The sequence below is a fragment of the Triturus cristatus genome, chromosome 4_1 (assembly GCF_964204655.1).
Source record: "Triturus cristatus chromosome 4_1, aTriCri1.1, whole genome shotgun sequence".
Lineage (NCBI taxonomy): Eukaryota > Metazoa > Chordata > Amphibia > Caudata > Salamandridae > Triturus > Triturus cristatus.
Window position 1 is genome coordinate 321,355,184 of NC_140585.1, and position 22,882 is coordinate 321,378,065.

Below are 22,882 nucleotides of genomic sequence, written 5' to 3' on the forward strand. Positions count from 1 at the left end.
CATTCATGCACCACTCACCCTGCACAGAGAGCACTCACACCATTTTACTTGCACTCATACACTGCTCTCACCCACACCTCTTATTATTGATCCAATAGGTGAAACCTAATGCTTTTACCAATGCTTGTTCCAGTTCTCACTCTCCTCCACACTTTTCTGCAATGCCTTCCCATCTATATGTTTGCACAACAGAAGATCTGAAAGAAGGCTGGGACGAAGTGGTTCAATCAACTACACATATGTAGCAGGCCTGCCCACTTGGTTAAACATTTCCCCATGTGAGTGTGGAGGCAGGGCCTGGGAATGGGGGCTGGGGTTTCAGGCCATCGCAGCCTGATGCAAGTTTGAAGGACATTGGTGGGAGTGTGACCTAGAGATGGGACAGGGCTTAACAACATTGCAGCATATGCTTCTTTGGAGAAGCATGGCGGTGGTCTTTCCTACCTGGCCTAAAAACAAAAAAAGGCAAACTGAAGCCACATCTGGGTGTATCCTGGGAAAGTAATGAAATCCATAATGGTTTTCAGTACTTAAAATCCTCCACACATGAGGTGGAAACTCACTCTGTGAAGGGGTTCCCAGCTCACCAGGTGTTTGCTGCGTGATATCGGATCTTCTCCAGGTGGCTGTGTGAAGTGAACTGATATCAAGGAACACGTAGTGGCACCTTGTAAGTCAACATGTCTGATTTAAAATGTAAAAGACTGATATAATGTCCCTGGTTTGACCTATCAAACATTTTTCCTTCTGACTGTTGACATCCAAACTACCTTAACAGAAATGTTAATACATATAGGGGCAGATTTACAAGCCCCTTGCGCTTCTTTGCGCCGCCATTGCGTCACTTTTTTTGACTCAACGGTGGCGCAAACAATGCGCCATATTTACAACGTGACGCATCTAGGGAGATGCGTCACGTTGTAAAGCCCTGCGTCACATTATACCTGCGTCAGGTATAATGTATGCAGGGGGGCGTTCCTACGCAGGAAAGCCTCGTAAAAGTGACGCAGTGAAATCTACAAGATTTCACTGCGTCACTTTTAGGACGCCACTGCGTCAAAACGTTATGCCTGCTTGAAGCAGGCGTAAGGAGTGACGCAGTGTAGTAGGAATAGGCCACAAAATGCATTGCTGGAGTTGCGGCGTGCTTGCGACACCACTCCAGCAATGCGTGACTTTTGCCCCAACAGATGCGTCAGAATTTTTGATGCATCTGTCAATTCATCCGCCGAGGTGCGCCGTATTGTAAATACGGCGCATCCATGGTGGCGCAAGCATTTTTCCAGGTGGCGCAAGGAAAGTGACGCATCTATAGAGATGCGTCACTTTCTTGTAAATCTGCCCCATAATTTTCTAGCTGTGCCATCGTCCCTACTACTACCCTCTTGGGCTTTACAAGTCACCCCTTAGATCATTGATCCTACAATATAACTACTAGGCCTTCCTACAGCTCACCCCTCTTTTTACTTATCTATCATATCTCCCTCAAAACTGTCCTTCTTTTTCTGCACCTACCAGTGCTCCTTCTCCTCCCCAGAACTATTGGACGTTCTTCACCATCCTGGACATGTCATACTCATTCAGCATCCAAGAACAACTGGCTCTCATACCACATCCTGTATCTTCTACGCCTCCTGTCCTAGAACAAATGGTCCTCCTTTAACATCTCGAATCTATTGGTTGTCCTTCCTCATCTTGAAACTCCCAGTCTTCAACGTGATTCCATCTCACTAACCAAACACCCTATTCCCATCTCTTCCAGCCACTAAACTCCTCCTCACCCCTACATAGAATGTCAACAGTGGAATCAAGACATTGTCACCTGAACTTACTCGTCCTTTTCACCCCCTCTTTGCTCCTCTGAAGCAAACTCAATCTCGCATTTGAGCGTTTCTATCCATTCCAATTCTTTTGCTTTACATCCAATTTATTAAAACTTAGCTTGAAAGTTATATTATCCTTCCATGACCAAGCCAACATTTCATGTGGATAGTTAATCTTACTCCATAGCTCTTCTCCATTCTGAACCTGTGTGTATGCCTGACACCTAGTGGAGGGGCAAGGAACGACTTAAATAGCAGTTTTAATACAAAACTTTGCATGCTGGTACCATATGTGCTTTCGTATGTGTCTCCCAACTATTCCTGCATGTATGTGAACCCTCACTGGTTCACTTTATGTCAAACTATGTTGATAAAAACCTCTAGAAGTCAAAAAAGTCCTTATGGAATCTATCCTCAGCTCTTGTGTCTTTTGTTACATCTGTCGTTATTGGTGTGTTTTTCCCTGCTGAGCCTCTACCTTCTTCCAAAGCACAAAAGGAAGCAAAAGCAACCAATCTAACTCCCCTGGAAGCCCACCTACCGCAGTCCTGTTAGGTACCAAACCAATCAGCATCTGACCATCCAATTAGTTTGACCCTTATGATAGCGAGCAGCTGGAACAAATGCCACACACCTCCGATCCCCCTATCGATGTAACTGCAGTTTTGTATACAGTCATATTTATGGCTAATTTGTTAGGTCTTTCCTCCTTCCAATGAGAGCTATCAACCAAAATCTACACTGACTGGCTCCTTTCAAGAAGGTAACTAATGAGGGCATGCTGCATACGATGCACATGCAGTAGCAGAAACCAGCGGGATTAAAAGCAATGGTTTACCAGCTAACCCCTCCACTGCTCGCTTTACTCTAATGCAATAGATCTTTGACGTTGTTTTAGAGAAGATCATGAGCTCTGCATCACATAAATTATAATCACAAATCTATTTTTAGTCAAGAATGAGAACTTGGAGTGAGTTTTATTATCTATTCTTTTAGAAAATCATCTTTATGACAAGTCAATTCATGTTAATCTCAATCATCAATCAGAAATTGAAAATCAATATTAGTTGATCAGATTACATAGTAAATGCATTAAAGGGCAATCCATTAAAGAAAGAATCCCGACTCTAAGAATCGGGTGAAAATGGAGAAAGTCAGAACCCATAAAGAGTTCTAGGTCAAGAGTGAGAGAAAGCATGAAGTTTTAGTTTTAAAGACAGCTCAAGAGATTATAAATATCAAAGCAGAACTTCCCATAAAGAGAGGTTCAAGAAACTCAGTAGAGTCTCATTACAAGTCCGATAAGGTCTGGGTATAATGGGTCTAGAAAAGTAAAGAGAAAAGAGTGGGGCTAAGTAGTAACCTACTCTAGGAACATGCATTATTATAGACATCATTTTCTTAAGCTTTGCAACATGTTACTCCTTCCGTCTCCAGTCAGCCAATCAGCGTTCAATGCTTTCATGGAAACAGGATCCATCCTCGTCTTTTCACCAAATTACGATAGTCCACAGACAGCAATTTTAAGTTACCAACTAAATTGTATCAAATCTAAGTTCATGTTAGTCATTCTCTCATTCATGCCTATTTTCCCACGTACAACTACATTTCTAACCTTCTAATATATGAATGTCTTAACAAGGTTCTATGTAGAAGTTGAAACACCAATATAAAGAAAAAAAAAACATTTAGCACAATAACCGTTCATATTCTTTATAAATGCTGCATCTTCATATATAAACTCTTCCATACCCCATTAAAAGACTAATTTCCAATCATTCGTTAACAGTGCAATATTCTTTGTTGTCCAATTAATAAAAATCATCACAATCATGGAAAATAAAAACAACAGGTTTCAAAAAACAGAATCATTAAGTAAGTTCATTACAAATATTGTGGTAGAAATAAAATAAGATAAAAAACATTGAAATCACATAAAATATCATAACACAATATTTCATTCATAACCTAACACAAACATTTCTTATCGTAATTGATCACCATGTCTCTATATATTGATAAAACCATCATACGATCAATCTTAGCAGCCTCTCTCAACCCAATAGCTAAAATAGCTTTATGCAGTCCCTTGGGACGAGCTATACATAGAACTGGCACATGTTGTGTCCAATTATAATCACTGGTAACTTAATGTATAAAGTGCATTTGTGCTTCTTAAGATATCTTTTATGCCTTGGATCTTACATTATCAACAATAATGGATGTAATAAAAGTTTTGCCAGTTACAATATCTGTACAGATATGTCGACATGGTTACTAACATAGCCAATTTCTATTCCTCTAACACGACTAAAGCAGTATCCGGAGTCAGTTTTTACTCAGCTATGAGGATAAACTTAACAAAATGAACTGTTAGACTAGTAATATGCCCTTGAAGGCACAATATGATCGCTTGGCGGCACGTACTCACTCCTAATTCCATAAATATCGGTTTTAACAGTGTTAGCCTCTGTTGACGCAATCTGGGGCAAATATATACAATGTGCAATAATGTTTAATTTGTTAGCAGTGATCTTTGTGTAAATCGAAACCTTCTATATAAATAAATGAAAACATTAATGCAACTGTTATTTATTAAGAAAAACATGTTCATAGAAAGGTCAAGAAATAAACATTTTAAGCGCATTTAGGTGTTCTAGCTAAGTTAGCTTGTCAGGCAATGTTGGTTTAGTCATTTGAGGACTAGTATGAGTAAATATAATTGTTTACTACATTTTTTGCATTTGAAATGCATTTTGTTTTACAGCTTCGCCAATATGTCTGCACATAATTACAAAAGATATTATTTTAAAAATGCTATCCCACACAAATGCGTGCTCAGTACTCAAGTTACAGATAATGAATCAGAAGCTTTTTATGTTATAACCAATCCTGCCATCAGGTGACAGGAGCAGCCTGCAGATGAAGGGTAACAGACTCAAGATAAAAGTAAATGTATTTAAGTCCATGTTTGTATCCTATCCAGTAATGATGTCCTTTGGTGACTGGAAGAGTGGTGTTCCATGCATTCCAAAACAGAACATAGGAACGTCATAATAGAATGTATATGAGGGCTTTAGAAGAGCAGTTGGAGAGCTGTGGGGGGGGGGGCGCTGTGCTGTTGTTTAGTGTGTCTCAACAAATAAGCAATTATTATAGCCTTATAGCCCGCCGTAGCGGGTTATACCGGTTGTTAAAGGCCCGCTGCAGCGGGCTATACCGGCTGTTAAAGGTCCGCTGTAGCGGTAAAGGCCCGAGCCGAAGGCGAGGGACTTTAACAAAGCAGAGGGATTTTAAAAGCCGATATAGCTCTGCTGCAAAGGGCTATAAGGCTAATAGAACATTCTGCCACTAGAGGGCAGAATGTTCTAACAAAACAAAGCCCTCAGGGAGCGCGTGGGGATTCAAATCCCCTCAGGCTCCCTGAAGTCTTTGTTCACAGCCAGAGCTGTGAAAAAAGACTCATTGGAATGTTGGTGCTCCGGGCTTATACCAGCCATTATAAGCCCGGAGCACTCCATTGTTTTCAATGGAGCTTCTAGCATTCCAATGTTCTAATACTTTTAATATTATGTTGAAAGCATTTCAGTTTATCCATTATTTTTTAAACATATTTCTTAGCCCAGAAAGGGGGGCTCATACCCCCTAACAGTAGTATTACCGCTAATACACATTTGGGAGGAGGCACAGCATTAAACGTAATCCCCAGCATGTTAACATAATCACATACCAAGCAATAGGCATAATTTACACACTGTTGAATTCCTGCTGCGTAGAGTTTTACCCATGAGGCACAGTAAGAACCCATGAATCAGGGTTTCTGGGTCTGCTGCGCCGGTCTGCGTCGCGTGAGCCGTGTCCAGCATTTACTGCTTCAAGGAACAGTGAGTATCACGTTTGGCTGAACTCTGCGTGCTGCCCTCCCGGCACCCTGCATTGGATCCATTTAGTGAACTCCAGTGCTATTGTACTTTGTCCGAGTTCATCTGATGTGAAGCTTACTGGCATCAGCCTGAGCAGCTTTGAAACTCTGCCAGGACTCATGCTGCTTCCGGGGCCTGTGCTGGCGCACATGGCTCTAAGCTCTTCTCCTCTGTGTGCACAACACAAGAACTTAGCTATTCCACCCACTTACAGCTTAAGGGCCTTCAGCCTGGTGACAGTCAAAATGTCCTTCTCCAGATCAATTAGATCTGATAGAGATTTCCAGCTGCAGATTCCTCACTTTTTGAATATTCTTCAGGTGTGAGACTGTAACCAGAAACGTTGCACTTCTGCACACTGGAAGGTGTCGCCGTGTGGCTCCGCTCTGATGCCGTTCCACTCGGGAAGTGGTGTCGAGGCCTGTATAGGTGCCACTCTTGCATGCTGAGGTCAGTTCCTTTCTTTCTGCGTCACCAGACTCTGACCCGGAGCTATGCTCATCTCTCAGAGACCCTTACCTCGATTTTTTAAAAACTTTTTTCAGTGTACAAAGGATGTCACACTCTAACACGACAGGTTTTAAACTTTGTAAGGACTGTCACAAACAGATATCTGTGACAGATTCTCACCAGGTATACCTGTGGGTCTGGGGTCAGACTACGAGACCAAGTCCTGTGGAAACTGCCCATCAATGACACGAAGGCCTTCAGGAAACCCAAGGCAAAACTTTGTTGCCAAGGACAAGAAGATACAGTGTTGGGACCACTCCAAGTCCTGCTCCTGGTCCAAGGCTCGGTCTCAGTCCAGCTCTCATTCCTTGAGCTAGCAACGCTACTCTAAAGTCATTTTTCATCGCACTTCAAGTTCTTCAGCAAGCATAAAAAACAAAAGAAGTCGAAACAGAATTTTGCTCCTACGCGCCATTCCCACTCCCTTGACATGTGCTGGGCCAACCTTCTCACTCGTGCTCTCAAAGACGGCTGACGGGCTAATTTCACACCTGGTGCTGACAAAAAGTGAGTTTCTGGGGCCTTTAGCCATGCTGCACCAAATTGAAGAGTTCCTTGCCAACTCCCTCTGGTGTGCTTTGTGCCAAATGGATCCAAGAGGCCCTCCATCTGGACTGCCACCGGTGGATTAGCCCTCGGTGCAAACTGGATCATCTGTGCCACATTAAGTCAGGGTGCCGGAAAGTGAGCAGGCCGGGACCTGCTTCTCACCACTGGGAGAAGGGGGACAGCCCAGGCTGCCACCACAAAATAGGGAGAGAAACCCCAAGGTCAGGCAAGATTGCGGCAGCGGCCTGACCAGGGGAGGGCTGCAGCAGTTGAGAGGCCCCAGAGGCAGCGGATCGCGTGGTGCAGGCAAGGAGAAAAGGACGACCGGAACTAAATGCGGCTCCAGACACCAGTACTCAGCTGAGAGCGGTGCGGGCCCCCAGGTGCACCTAGAGGTAGAACAGGGAGCCCAGAGGACAATCCACAGTGAACTGAGGGCGTTGGCAGTCCCGCTGGTGACCACAGAGACACACTCATATACTGGGCACAGGAGACCGGAGGGGCCGAGGCCTGGCCTCCTCAGCGGGCAGTGAGGAAACAGAGCACTGGGGACAATCTAAGCATACAGGAAGAGGGCCAGGCGAGACCACGTAGCTGCAGGGTGGTCCGCACCGAGCAATGCACATAAGATATCTGCTTACAGAGGTGAAGGCTAATGGCCAGAGATGGGGGGCAGACGGGACAAAACGCTGGCTTTGGTAGATGGGGGAAAATGTTTGGAGTCAAGAAGCCTACTCAGCGGAAACAGCTCTGAGGGGTGCCCCGACGTGGCAAGTTGAGGGCCACAGGATAGCACTGAAGCCCCGGCAACGAACAGACGGCGGCAGCAGCGACTGAGGGAGGTTCAGCAAGACTGCCACAGGAGGGCAAGTGGAGCGACAGGGCTGCCCAGCCTAGCAGGACACAGAGAGTACCAGGAGGGGGCCCAAATTGGGGACACAAGCTTCAGCAGTGACCGGATTGAAGGCACCGGGGACGCATAAAATAAACCTCCGAGTGAGACCCGACCGAGAGTTGGGGGGAAAGGAACCCCTCCCCAGAGGATCACCATCACCATGGGGAAAGTCTCCAAAAGGTGTTATACAGAGCAGCAGGAGCCGACGGGAGAAGATCCTGGTGCGTCGCAACTCCAAACAGGGGCCCGCAGCGAATGGAATGAAGTTCATGAAGACGCATCTCTCTACCGTATCCTGCAGGCCATAGAAATGCCAAGAACAGCCGTTGAATACAAAATTGATATGCTCCGGAAAGACTTGGGCCTGCTGAGGGCAGATCATAGGAAGCTAGCAGATCATGTCACGTCAGTCGAAGGGGACGTCAGATACCTGAAACCGCAGGTGTCCACGGCTGCCCAGAAACTCACGGACATTGAAAAAAGGGAGCATGTGCTGGAGCTGAGAGTGGAGGATGGCGAAAATAGGGCGAGACACAACAACATACGAGTTATAGGCCTGCCAGAAAAAGTTGAAGGGAACTGGATCCGCACTGAGGTGGCGGAGGAGGGCCTGTCATCTTACTTTGCCTTGGAACGGGTGCACAGAGTTCCAGCCAGGGCGCTCCCACCTGGGAGGCCACAAAGGCCAGTGGTTTTGCGGCTCTTCTTCTATAAGGACAGGGATCACGTGCTGAGCCAAGCACGAATCAAAGGTCACCTCAAAATAGATACCCGCACCATTCGGATCTTCCCAAACTTCTCTCGGGAGGTGCAGAGGCAGAGAACCTCCTTCGTTTCAGCCAAACGAAAATTGAGACAAATGGGGATATCATACTCCACGGTGTTCCCTGCTAAGCTCCGGATGATGTCCACCGACGGGACCAAGTTCTTTAATACACCACAGGAGTTTTGGGACTTGATTGAGCAATGGGGGCCACAAGAATGGAGAAGCAAAGGACAGGAAATTCCAGAGAGGGATTCCTTGAGACCCCCAGGAAAATGGGGGAAACCCAAGTGTCTCCCAACGGAGGAGGTGCCTCGGCGGGACAGGGAGAGAGCAGTAGCGGTGATAGCATCCTTGAGCACCCACGAAACACGGGGCGCCTCCTCGTTGTTCGGGGAGGACCCAAGAGACTCAGACTCTGACACCAGCTCGAGTACGGTAGGGGAAGCCAGCCAAACCCTCCCCGCAGTGACTCCCAGGAACGGCAGATTACCTCATCTGATGGTTACACGGCACGCAAGTACCCTTAGGACTATTGAACAGGTGGGGGCAAGGTGACCCGACTAGGGGTTGATACGAGCAAATGAGGGGCCCGGGACGAGCAACATGCTGTTCAACCACTGGATGGGGGCCCCGGGGGGAAGGGGGGGAAGGCTTTCCTCCAGGTGAGCACTAGCCTCGTCACTACCTGAACTTTGGACACTTGTTCTGATTGCACGCAAGAACGTAGTTTAGATGGGGAAGAGTCTCTCACTTGTCCTGGGGAGGGGGAGTTGGGGTGTTTGCGTAGTTTTAAGTTGGGGACACTGCTGTCTACAACAAGGGGACATGAGCTATAGTAGTAAGGATCACTTCACTCAGAGCACGTCGTCGACAGCAGACTGCGCAAGCAGAGGTCAGACAGAGGAGGGGAAGATAAATTATAATGCCAAAACAGACGATATATAACCTTCTCTCCGGGGAATGTCCGGGGGATGCACTCCATGCACAAGCGCTACAAAGGTTTCTCCCACATGAATAGGCAAGGGATTCATATAGTAATGTTACAGGAAACGCACGCTTTGGCCTCTGAAGGGGTGGCATTACATCGGAGATGGAGAGGACAGGCACACTATTCCTCATTCTCGGCATTTGCAAGGGGTGTTTTGATTTGGGTGCGGGTGGGGTTCCCCTTTCAACACACGGGACACAAAGTGGATCCAGAGGGCCGCTATGTGATAGTATCAGGGAGATTGGATGGGCAGGATGTAACGCTAATAAACATATATGGACCGAATGCAGACCAGGGGGCCTTTTTAGAACAGATGTCTGGGATCCTGGCACCACACATGACGGGTTCGATTATAATGGGGGGGGACTTCAACTGCATTGCAGACCCGGAAATGGACAGGTCTCACCCACCACTCCATGATTCCCCAGTCCATAGGACAACCAGGACTCTTAGGAACTGGCAAACTCAACGGGGGTTGGTAGACACGTGGAGACGCACGCACCCATTAGACAGGGAATACTCCCACCTCTCCTATGTACACGACTTGCATGTGCTACTGGACACCTTCTTATTTTCACCAGACATGCTTTCACGGCTTCAGGGCACGCAATACCTAACGGGTACTGTGTCAGATCACAACCCGATATTGACTAGATTGCACTGGGGTACACAGCAGCAACCCATCCCCACATGGTGCCTCAAGCCTGAGGCCCTGGAGGACCAAGTGTTAATACAAGAGATTAGGGGCCATATTGTCACATTTTTCGAGGTTAATGCTCACTCCACATACTCCAGGATAACATAATGGGAGGCCTTTAAGGCAGTAATTAGGGGACGATGCATGGCAGTGTACATCAGAGTACGGCAAATGTTACTGACAGATGTTGAAAGGGCAGATCGAGTGCTGAGGGAAATTGAAATCAGATGCCCGAACCACCCTGAACTCCGTCAGGAGTTTCTGGAGGCAAGAGAAGAGGTTGCCGTGCAGGAAGAAAGGTTGAGGTGTTTTGACTATAAGGCATACACAGACAGGACCCATGCTGAGAGGGTTAAGGTGGGCAGACTGTTGGCGTGGCTTGCCAACCCCACTCGGAGAGGTAATACCATAATTGAGATAGTGGACCCGGCAGGACATCCTCTATATAGAAAGGATGCCATCAATAACAGATTCCGCATTTACTATGAGCAGCTCTACAAGAGCTCTGGGCCTAGGAGGGAAGGAGAAATAGATGAGTACCTATCGGAGCTTCCTCTCTATACCCTTTCAGAGGAGGACGCAGACCAGTCAGGTGCAGAAATATCGGAACGCAAAATCAGAGTGGCTATTAAGGAGCTGGCGAGAGGGAAAACCCCGGGCACAGACGGGCTCCCTAAGGAGTTTTACGCAGCATATGTGGAGGAGTTAGCCTCTAGGTTAGCAGAGATGTATGCGGAGGCAGGGGAGAGGGGCCACTTACCGAACACCACTCGAGAGGCAGTGGTCATTCAGCTGCTTAAGCCTGCCAAGTCTCCCCTTGAGTGGACGGCATATAGGCCCCTGTCGATGCTGAACCTTGACTTCAAAATTTTAAGCAAACTAATGGCAACAAGATTACTTTCACATATGACATCCCTGGTACACCAGGATCAGGCAGGCTTCATCCCTAGCAGTAACATGACTCTGAACATACGCCGCCTACTATCCATCATAGTTAGGTGCGACGGAAGAGCGGAAGGGGGCGATATTCTCAATAGACATAGAAAAGGCATTTTATAGCCTTGAATGGGGATTTCTATATGCCGTCCTATCAAAAATGGGGATTGGGCATGAGTTCCTACGATGGGTGACACTGTTATATGCTGACCCGGTAGCGAGGATCCGCACGGGACGCATGATATCGGAGTAGTATCGGGTTGAGAGGGGCACAAGCCAAGGGTGTCCCCTATCCCCATTGCTGTTCGCACTGGCCGTGGAGCCACTAGCGTGCAGCGCACGATCTGGTGGAGAATATCGAGGACACCAGTTGGGGGGGGTAGATGCACCAAATAGCATTGTACGCTGATGAACTTCGGCTTTTCCTAAAACACACACAGAGGCTGCGGGGGGCAAAGAATATGATGGAAGAGTTTGGAGCACTGTCAGGACTGCGGGTTAATTGGCAGGAGTCCCGACTGTTCCCACTAGAAGAGGGCACGCCACCACCAGAGGGCTTGGGTGAACTGCGCTGAGAACCCCAATGCTTCCGATACCTGGGAGTGAGGGTGTTCCACTCTATGGCAGATGTGCCAGAAGGGAATATAGTGGGTGTGTTGCGATCGCTCAAGGACAACGTGACAATCTGTGGAGGACTCCCCCTCTCGGTGATGGACCATATTTCTCTACTAAAAATGGTGGCTCTCCCCAGGTTACTATACTTTTTCACCACGCTGCGAGTGTGGATACCGGGGACATGGTTCCGTGAGCTGGACTCATGCATCTCCGTGATTATATGGGGGAGGGGCAGAAGGAGGGTAGCCCTAATCCACGCTGAAAAGGACACAGTCAGAAGGGGGCCTTGCCGTGCCTGATATGGAGGCATTTTACCTGGCAGGGCAAATGCAGAGATTCATGCAGTAGATGGCAGTGAGCCTCCTTTTTACCCTGGATAGGCTGAATTTGCTCCGCACCCTGCTGGGGACTGCGAAACCACAGAATGTCCAAAGCAACAAACACAAAGTGATACGCTGATGTTGGGGCAGGTGCCTACAGAAGACCAGGACAAGACGTCCATACTCACCGGAATGCCCAATGACGCTTCTGGGGGCGCTCTATGTGTGGAAAAAGGGGGTACCCCTGGAATGAGTTTCCTACATCAGGGTAACAACATTATTTGAAAATAAGCATGTAGGAAACTAATACAAGGTGAGAAAGCATTAACAGATTTTCTACCAGAGATGATCTCAGGGTGAGAATGGGGCAGGCAAAGATGGCGGCCAGTTCTATGGCCGGCTGAGCTGGATTGAGACGCCGCTCCGCCGACCTCGTTGCCCGACCTCGTTGCAAGCTTGTGCTGACGGATCCTCTTTAGTGAAGTCGAAACTGCGCTGCTAATATTAAATGGACTTAATACTTATTCCGGAATACAGTGGTGGCGTGTATCATATTTTAAGTCATCGCTACTTGTGAACAGGATCCTGTCTTACCGTCCTGATTCTGTGGCGTGTAGCTCCTGGGTCTGCTGAGCTTTTCTTTTCAGCACAGGACTCCAGCCGCTTTCGATTGAAATGCCGCTGAAAAGTGCGAAGAGTCAGCCGCAGACGAAGAGTGCTCCGGTAGCAAGAACAGCAGGGGGTCGAGGCTCAACCCGTTCCGGAGGACCTCCTAGGGCAGCAAGTGAGCTTGACCCTACCTTGCCGACCGCTATTCCGGGAACTGCAACGTGCGGTCCGCAGATTGATGTGGATCAGCCGATTAAGGGGAAAACAGTTCAAACTGTGCCGTCAATGTTTCCCAGACCTCCAGAGAAGTCTGGCTCACCGCAATCTGTAAAAGGTAAAAGGGAACGTGCAGAAGCAGTTGCTGCAACGGTGCTTATTACCAGTTCAGTTAAGAAACCTGGTGTTGGTTCAGTGACAGAATCTAGTGTAAGAACTGCCGTTTCTGAAGTTAATGCAAAATCTGTTCACCCGGACGTTAGTCAGCAGCACAGTGGCATTCTGGGAGAGGTAGTCCCGGATGAAGAATCTGCAATTAGTAATGCCGGGAACGTAAGTGAAGCAAGCAATCCTGCTCTGCAGTGAATGACGCAAAGCCTGCGGTATGATGCAGAAGGAGGGGATAAATTCTATTCCCTGTCAGACCACACAGTGTCCTCGGAGGAAGATCTTGTGGATGGAAAGGAGTGGTCAGACAATAGCGAGCCCGGGGAGTGGGGGAGCACTGAGATGCTACCCTCAGGTATTGGAACAGTTCGAAAATCTACAAAAAGTCCTGACTCTGTGCACCCTGATGCAGGATCTTTGGCTTGGGACTATTCTTTTTCTGGGCAGGCAGCTCTTGAAGCCCCTTCTACTGATGCGGGGGTAAATCAATCTGTTAATGGCTCTGCACCGTTGGGCCCTCCTTCAGGAGAAATAACACTGGCAGTGATTTACCAAACTATTATGGCCCATCGCGATGAGGCTCGGCAGGAAAGTGCTCGCACTCAAGAGGTGTGTCAGTGACTACAGAATTCCATACGGAGGGTTGCCAAGACCTGCTCGGACATTGCTTCAAGAATAGGAGTGGTAGAGGAGCGAATCTCTATGTTGGAGGACGATATGGCTGCACAAAGGGGCGTCACAGAGAGTCTTAAGGTGCAAAGAGAGGACATTGTCTGGAAGCTTACAGATCTTGAAAATAGATCACGTCGGAATAACCTTCGAGTTCTTGGTGTTCCAGAAGGTATTGAAGGTTCAGACGCCAGAATGTAAGTTTCAGAGTTGTTCACGGAAGCATTTCCTGAGATCAAGCAGTGGGACTGGCAGATCGAGGTTCAGCGTGCGCATCGTTTTCCGTTTAAGCAGAAGCCCGGTCAAACTGAAGACAAGCCCCGTGCCATTCTTATCTGTCTGAATAACTTCCTGGCCAGAGAAAAGATTTATGGCTTGGCCAGACCGGATAGGAAGAGATCTGCAAAGGGATGCCAATTTTTTGTACGGCCCGACTTATGCCCAGCCACTGTTGAGCGGAGATGGCATCTCCGTTAGCTAAATGCTCCATTCCAGTCAAAGGGGGCCCATGCTTTTTTGTTCTATCCTTCTAAGCTCAAGACACTCCATCAGGGCCAAGTAAAATTTTTCATGTCAGAAGTTAAAGCTAAGGACTATCTGAATTTACTCTGAGAAAACCATGGTATAGATAGACGTACAGTAACCTGCCCCCTGATGATTATTTTTGATGTAAGGTGGTCTTGAACTGTTGCATCATTTATGGAGGGGGGTGCCTGCTAGGGGTGGGGGAGGAGGGCATTACTTCTGTGTTTTCTTATGATTCTACTTTTTAGTCTGCCGCCTCTGCACACCTCGGGAGGCCGCCCCAAATTTGGCCGGCGGTACGGGGATCGGGGTCGGGATCTTGCGGGTCTTAACCAGCTCCCCCATCACAAGGACTTCGGTCCTGTTGCCTTTTGTGGGGGGTGATAGGGTAAGGGGGTGCTTTAGGAGGTGGGTTCCGTGGGGGTTTTGGCTGGGGTGGGGGGAGGGAAGGAGGGTGGGGGGGTGGAACAAAAGGTTAAAAAAAAAAAGCTTGTGCATAATTTGTAATGGTGGCACTCTAGTTTTCATGCTTGGTTTCAATGTAGACAACTGTTTTTTTTTTCTATTCAAGAAATTTACACTATATAGACATATTCTAAGAGTTTATCAGAAAATTGATGGCGCAAAATAAGGTTCATATAGTATCCTGGAATATCTGTGGGCTGAACGATGGGGAAAAAAGGGCATTATTTTCTAGAATAGTTCAGGCTTTGCATATAGACATAATTTGTTTACAGGAAACTCATGTTGCGTGGAATGATCGTGGCTTTTTGCGTATACCAGTATTTGATTTAGTGGGCTGTTCACATCAGACATCCAAGATTAGGGGGGTAGCTATTCTTTTGCGGCGCGGGGTTGGCTCTTGCAGGAAGACTAGTCAGGACAACGTGGGGAGGTGGGCTATTTCAGAGGTAGTTGTAAATGATAGGCCTTTCACAATCTGCACTGTTTATGGCCCAAATTTAGACGATCCCGAAGTTCTGCATCATTTGATTGTTGAGTTAGCATTATATTCTCATCCTATATTGTTGTGTGGTGATTTGAATATTAACCTACCTTCCAACTTTGACTTATCCACGGATCAACCTTACCTGGGCAAGAAGCCTAGAGTTTTCAGGGCGTTGCGGGCTCTGGTTCAAGAACATCTCTTGATCGATTCCTGGTTTTACCACAATCGCTTGCAGGATGGATTTACATATTATTCGGCTCCGCATAACAAAATGGCTCGCCTCGATCATTTTCTTCTATCTGAACAGTTAATAGCAGAATCTTCCGTCTTAGTCTACCCTAGAGTACTTTCTGACCATAACCCTCTGATCATTGAATGCTCTATCCCCCGCATACCTCCGAGTACAAGGGTATGGACATTTGATCGGAAACTTTTGTTAGAACAACCCTATTTAGACCGTATTAGGAAGTGGATCGAGGAATTCTTTAATTTTAATATTGGGTCAGCTTCTGATTTGCTGGTTTGGGATACATTCAAGGCCAATATCACTTATTAATTCGGACAATACAATATTTTCAAAGATCTTAGCATCTAGACTGTCAGCTGTAATCACCCCTTTAGTATCGTTGCCTCTACATGGCTTTATCCCCGAGAGAGATTCCGCTAATCATATTTCTCGTGTAGTTGCATTACTAGACTGGGCTCAGGCCACTGATTCATCTGTCGGGGCAATCCTGCTGGACGCCGAGAAAGTGTTCGACAGGGTCTCCTGGGCCTTCCTATGGGTGGTAATGAAGTGGAAGGGATTTAGCCCGGATTATATATCAGCAGTTCAATCTTTATACATCTCTCCTAAAGCAATAGTTTCAGTATCTGGGTTGTCTTCAAAACCATTTAGTATAAGCAGGGGGACTCGGCAAGGTTTTCCGTGCTCCCCCCTGCTTTTTGCCTTGTATATTGAACCTTTTATAAGTTCAATAGAGAGCGCCCAGGGTATCATACCAGTTAGAGCCTACTCTACTGGCTATAAGGGTCCTGGCTTACGCTGACGATATTGTAGTTTTAACTACGGAGGTGGCGTCTGCATTTCCTGCAATTAAAATATTAGCAGATCAATTTGGCCAGCTTTCTGGTTACAAACTTAATACATCTAAAACTTAGGTAATCCAATCTGCAACTATGCCCCCTTCAGATGCTCCGATAGCTCAGACTGCTATGTATCTGGGGGTTAATATCACTTCACAGGTAGATCTTATTCCAGATTTGAATATCTTACCTGTAGTTAACTCAGTCAATTTAATACTAACACGATTGGATAATTTGCATCTGTCTCTGTATGGTAGATGTAACGTCCTTAAAATGCTAATTCTTCCTAAATTCCTTTATTTGTTTTGGACCATCCCTTTGGAATTCTCCCAATCATGCCTAGCCAAAGCGGACAGAATATGCAACAGGTTTCTCTGGGGGTACCATCGGCCGCGCAGGGCGGCAAAGTGGATGTGTCTACCCCGGCAAAGGGGTGGCTGGGCAGTTCCCGACTTTTTATTTTATTTTTGTCCTCCATAATTCAATATTTTGGGCTTCCACTGTTCGGAGATACTGCCGGGCCTCCTTTATCGTGCAGGCCTTCAATTTTTGAAGTAGGACTTGATGAAAATGCAAAGGGGATTCTATTACGAGTACTGGAACCTAGCTATTACAAGAAAACCAAGTTTAAGGTAGCTTGGTCTATGTTTTCAGTATGGCGTAAGGTTCGTCTAAAATGGGCGGTTCCCAATCTGAACTATTGTACGCCGTTTTCAGCTTGGTCGCTACCCTCAGTCTTCCGGGATCAGATTACCTTTAATTGGATGGAACGAGGTTTGCTAAAACTGGGGGATTTAGGTCATGAAGGGCGTCTCGCATCTTTCTCATGGCTTAGGGACAGGCACCAGCTCAACACGCAAGATTTTTTAAAATACCTACAGTTCTGGAGTTTCTTAGATAGAACTAAGCTCAACCCAGAGGCATTGTTCGGCAAGATAACATTGCTGGAGCTGATTTCCAGGCGCTCAAAAATAGGGGTAATTTACCAGCATTTACTCTCAGGCCTGCCAGATGATATGGCTGTTTATACTATAAAACTTGAGGCCAAGCTGGGGGTAACAGGGTTAGATCTAGCAGCAGCTCTTGAATTGGCCAGGAGTGCCTTAATTTCTGGGAGTTTGCGGTCTCAGTGTTATATGGCCATGTTTGATCTATACTATACCCCGGCCAAGATATCTAAGTGGGGGGGTAATGGTCTGCATGGCAGTCCCAGATGTGGGCTTCCGGCTGCAAATGATGTTCACATGTTTTTCGAATGTGTAAGACTACGTCCCTTCCTGGGTGATGTGGAGCAATATATCAACTTAAGGCTACAGATACCCGTTACTCTTTCCTCTGAATTAGTGATCTGTGGGCTCGAAAGTAGTATGCTGCATGAAAGATCTCGTCATACCTCTGCTTTTGATTGTTGATTGCAATGGCTATGATTCGTCTATGTATAACTTCAGAATGGATTAGCCCCGAGGTTCCTACGTTTTTTAATTGGAGAGCAAGGATGCTGGCCTTGAATAATGTTGAGAATGCAGTGTGGGTAAGATGGGGCAGATGGAGACCTGACCTGGGCAAAAAGATTTGGGCCCCATTTGAAGATTGGTTAGCCCAATAGGGGAAATAACAAGTGGAGGGGAAAGACTGATATCATTTGCTCTCCTTTGTTTTTTTTTATGCTCAGCCCTGCTATCATTGTTTGCTTTTCAGTAATGTAAACAATTGCTTGCCTTCTCCATCATTAATGCTTTAATGTTAATTCTATATAGCCACCATGTTAAGTGTAAACCGTCTCATCTTATATATGTAAACAAGCTTTATTTAAATAAAAAAATTAAAAAAAAAAGATTAAAAAAAAATAGGAAACTAATACAAGGTGGATCTATGTTAGCAACAATATGTGATCAGAAACAACAAATTATTCAAATATATATTGTTTTATTTGTCGTTTTTTTATATAAAAGATTAATTTTTAGAAAAATATTTTTACTATAGATATAAGAATCGATGAAAATTAATACAATGTGATACAATCAAAGTGCATATACTAACTGGTGCCTCATTCAGCTAGTACAATTTGACACATGTAAAAGGATATACCTGGTTGCAACCATCATTCATATCTATTTATCTAGTTATACATGAATGTTGGCTAATATTTGTGTTATGTCCAGGTAGGATCAAGCACAAGGTATGTATTAAGGGCTAAACACAGACAAATACTTTAGAGTGAATCAGTTCAAAATAAGTATCAGACTATTATACAGTATGATCATGGCTAACATGGTTACAATCTATGCACGTTTCGGCGGGGACGCCTTCATCAGGTAGCCATATGTGTCTAGAGGAAGAAAAGAAGTACATATTGAAAAAGCACACGTATATTTATGCACATATATACATATATACATCTGGGCACATATTGTAGATCCTACAAATCAATTCTATCTTACAATAGATCAGACCTCTTTAGTCAAGAAGTTATACATTGAATTAATAACAGGGCAACGTCACAATGAAAAAATAAAAGAATGAAGAAAGGTTTCATGAAGATTCAGACAAAAGAGACCACATTACCAATGATAAGAAAGACTATAGACCAATGTGATACAAACCACCTAGGTGCCGATTCCGATCCGGGTAAAAAAAATTGCGTACAACTCGTATCCGTATATTTTCACGTACGAATCGTACAAGTACCGTACAAACTGCGAAGTACGATTTGTACGTGAAAAATACATACGAATTGCGTCGGGAAAATGGTCCGAGAGGGAGCCGTACATTTTTACGTCCGAATAGCGTCGGGAAAAGTGTCCGATAGGGAGCCGGACATTTTTACGTGCAAATCGTAAAACAGAAGTCCGAGCGCGCAAGTATGATCCGTACTGCCCGTCCGAATACACAACGCATGTAAAAGGCCCCGTACGGAGCGAACGCTGTAGCACACATGTACACGGGTAAACTTGTGCCCGGATACGAGTCGTACAGCCCCCCCTCACCCCGCCCATTTCAGCACCGTACCCCCGTATGTCAGCACCGTACCCCCCCTCCGCACTGTACCCCAACACCGTAGCCCAGCCCCGTACCTGTACGCACCGTACCCCAACACCGTAGCACAGCCCCGCACCTGTACGCACCATACCCCAACACCGTAGCACAGCCCCGTACCTGTACGCACCATACCCCCACCCCGTATGTATGCACTGTACCCCCACCCCGTATGTACGCACCGTACCCCTTCCTGTATGTACGCACCGTACCCCCACCCCGTATGTATGCACCGTACCCCTAGCCCCCCGTATGTACGCGCCGTACCCCCACCCCATATGTACGCGCCTTACCCCCAGTGCTATGCGCTGGGGTACGGCGCGTACATACGGGGTGGGGGTACGGCGCGTACATATGTGGTGGGGTTACGGTGCGTACATACGGGGTGGGGGTACGGCACCTACCGGGCCCCCTTTTCCTCGTGCATCGCAGCGTACTTAGCTTTTCCGGCACTTTTTGGCTCACGTAAAAATATAGCCGTGCGGAGTGCTGTGGGTACGAATCGTACTTGCTGGTCCGTAAAAAGCTGCCTGACTCCGTGCGGACGTCGCGTACGCGCTGTTCAGGATCGGAATTGTATGTACGGTGTTTTTTACGATTCGTACGGAAATGGTATTTCTGTACGAATCGTACTTGCTGGTTTGTACGGTGGAATTCCCGGGTACGAGTCGTACAGAGAAACGCTCCGTACGACCATTTGTACCCGGGTTTTACAGGATCGGAATCGGCACCCTAATGTGAATAGGAAAAATTAAGTTCAATGAAAAATCGAAAATCACATATATATACCAGATATGTGTGATGATATTTTCCAAGCCAGTTAGAAGAAAGGGGAGACAAAGCCACAACTTAATGCATCTAAGATGATAAGTTTTACCTTAAAAGATATACAACGTAATGTCAGTTTGAGGAGCTTCTATTGTCCAAGTCTTCTACCCCTAAAATTAGGAATACAGATATTGTGAAGATCATAAAGGATAACATATTTTGGTGGGAAGTAAATTAAAGATAAAAACCACATATTCACTGTAGCTATTAGAATAGATGTTGAACTATTCTGAGATACCTTAAATTTGGTAACCGTGCTCCATGATGGACAGTGGCTAGATGCAAAGACGGGTCACATAAAAAGTTTCTCCAGGATAATCAACAACTATGGAGAAAACAAACCAGAAAAATTCAGTTGATAAAAGCAGAAAGTACAGCAGAAGACTGAACAAACCCAGAAAGGGTTAATAACCTAGTGTCTGGTTATTAAGAGACTTATGGGTTACCTACAGTAATTTCCAATAGTCGTGGTAATGTGGTCTAGTAGAGAGCCTTGATGTTTTATAAGTAGGTGGAAGGTCTCAGAACTGGGAGAGTATACTAGTCGGGCAAATAAAGTATTCAGAAATGCACGCATTAGCCTAATTAGCTTCTACATGCTTCACCAAGCGTACATAACACCGGAATGTATTAACCGGTTCTTTCTTAGAGAGGATGCCGCATGCCCAAAGTGTAAAGAACGGGGGGCGACTTTTATTCATATGATCTGGAACTGTCAGTCCCTGATGCAATATTGGCAGGAAGTAACAAGAGAGACAGCTAGGATAACAGAGCGAGTAGTCCCATGTACACCAGTGCACATCCTGCTCAACCTGTTCCCGCACACAGCCAAGACCAAGACCACGGACATGTTTCAGGACCTCGCCTTCACACTGGCAAAGCGGGAAATCACTAGCAGATGGAAAGTGCCGAACGGCCCTAGCGTCCATAGATGGAAGTGAGAGCTAGTGAAATGTGCGGGTGCAAGGGCAGAATCTTGCTCAGAAATGGGAGAAGGGGTGTGGGCTAGGTGGAAAGAGCTCAGGCATGGGAGATATTGCTGGAAGAAAAGAGGAGCAGTGACCCGGAGTCTGGGGCCACCACCCCTGAGAGACCATCATGCAGGGGAGCCCCCGGAGGCAGAACCAGGAGGGGGTAATAGCGCAGGTGCCGGGGGCAAGCACACTTAGCAACCTTAGAACTGTGAGGGACTAGACCCGGAAAGGAGGCAACAGTGTAACTCAGACACACAAAGCAAGAAACAGTGAAAGTGATGAATAGAGCTCATCAGGCGACAATAGGAGACAGCAGTGCGGGGGCGGGGGGATGGTTGAGTCCCGGTTGTCTTGTTGGGGGGGTTGGGAGGGAGGGAACCTAGGCACTGAATAGAAGAGCCTTTAACTATAAATTGAATGTCCATGATAGAATTGGGAAAAATACTAATACATTTGTAATGATTATGTATATGCGATACATACAACAAGATATATTGAGATTGAGAATGTAAGGTGTTCACCTGTAAGGATGATGGAGAAGTGACTGAGATGCATGTAAAAGGCAATAACATTTGTTTAAAAAAAAACATCTGTGCCACATCCAGCCTCGTCTCCAGATCTTACATCGCCCACGTGCCCACATCCACATCAGGCATGCGTACTTTGATGCCAACCTTGCCTCCTGAAGAGGCAGTTACAGTTGACCTCTCCACTCTCTCAATGCCAGTCCGACTCCCGCCAGTGGGGTAGGTACATCCCCAAATTCTGCCCTGTTCTCTCCACCATGGAGCTGAATATGAACATGCTAACTGAGGTCCTGCAACTGGGCCAGACTACATCTGAGCCCCTCCTCCCTTTCAATGAGGCCCTGACTGATACCCTTCTAGGGGTTTGGGCAAAGTCTTGAACTGGTCTCCCAGTTAACAGAGTGATTGCCAGGTGTCATCGCCCGCACTAGGTGGCCCTGCCTTTTTTGTCACAGCACCCTTCTTCAGAGAGTTTTGTGGTGCAGACTTCCATCAGCTGAACCAACCTCAATAATTTTAATAACACTCCCCTGACTGGGAATCAAAGCAAGTGGAGACATTTGGAAAATGCATTTTCATTCCACCTGTTTGGCCCTGCGATCAATCAACGTCTCCTGTTTGTTGGGCAGTTACAGTCATGCCCTTCGGGCCTCTGTGGCGCAAGTTCTCCCTTGTGTACTGGAAGACCCTTGCCAGGTCCTTTTGCTGGCAATCCAAGATGTTTGTGATGCGGCCAAATTCACAATTTATTGTGGCTTGGACACCACTGACTGCATTGGGCGAGTTATAAGCACTGGATTGCCATTCATCGCCATGCATGTCTGTTATCGACTGGTTTCTCAGGTGATGTCCATCCTCCCTAATGGACATGCCATTTAATGGGACTCGCCTGTTTGGGGACAAGGGTGACTCTGCCCTTGAACGGTTCAATGAGAGTAGGGCGAGCGCTCGCTCTCTGAACCTCTATCCCCAGCTGCAAACAATTCCATCATTCTTTTTATGGCTTCAGCCGAGGCATCCTTTATCGCCAGCCTGTCCTGTGCTAGCAGGGAACCCAGTAGTTTCTGGGGAGAGTCTAAGGTTTCCACCGCCTCTACAGCCAAAGAAAGTGTGCTTCTCAGTACACCTCCCTCATCCCCAAAGCTCTAACTACCAAACCTCTATAGAGCACCCTTACTGAGTCACAGCCACCCAGAAGGAACCAGAATCCACAGATTCTATCTGGCTTTACAAGGCATCTCATCAGACAGGTGAGGCCTCAGATTGTCTACAA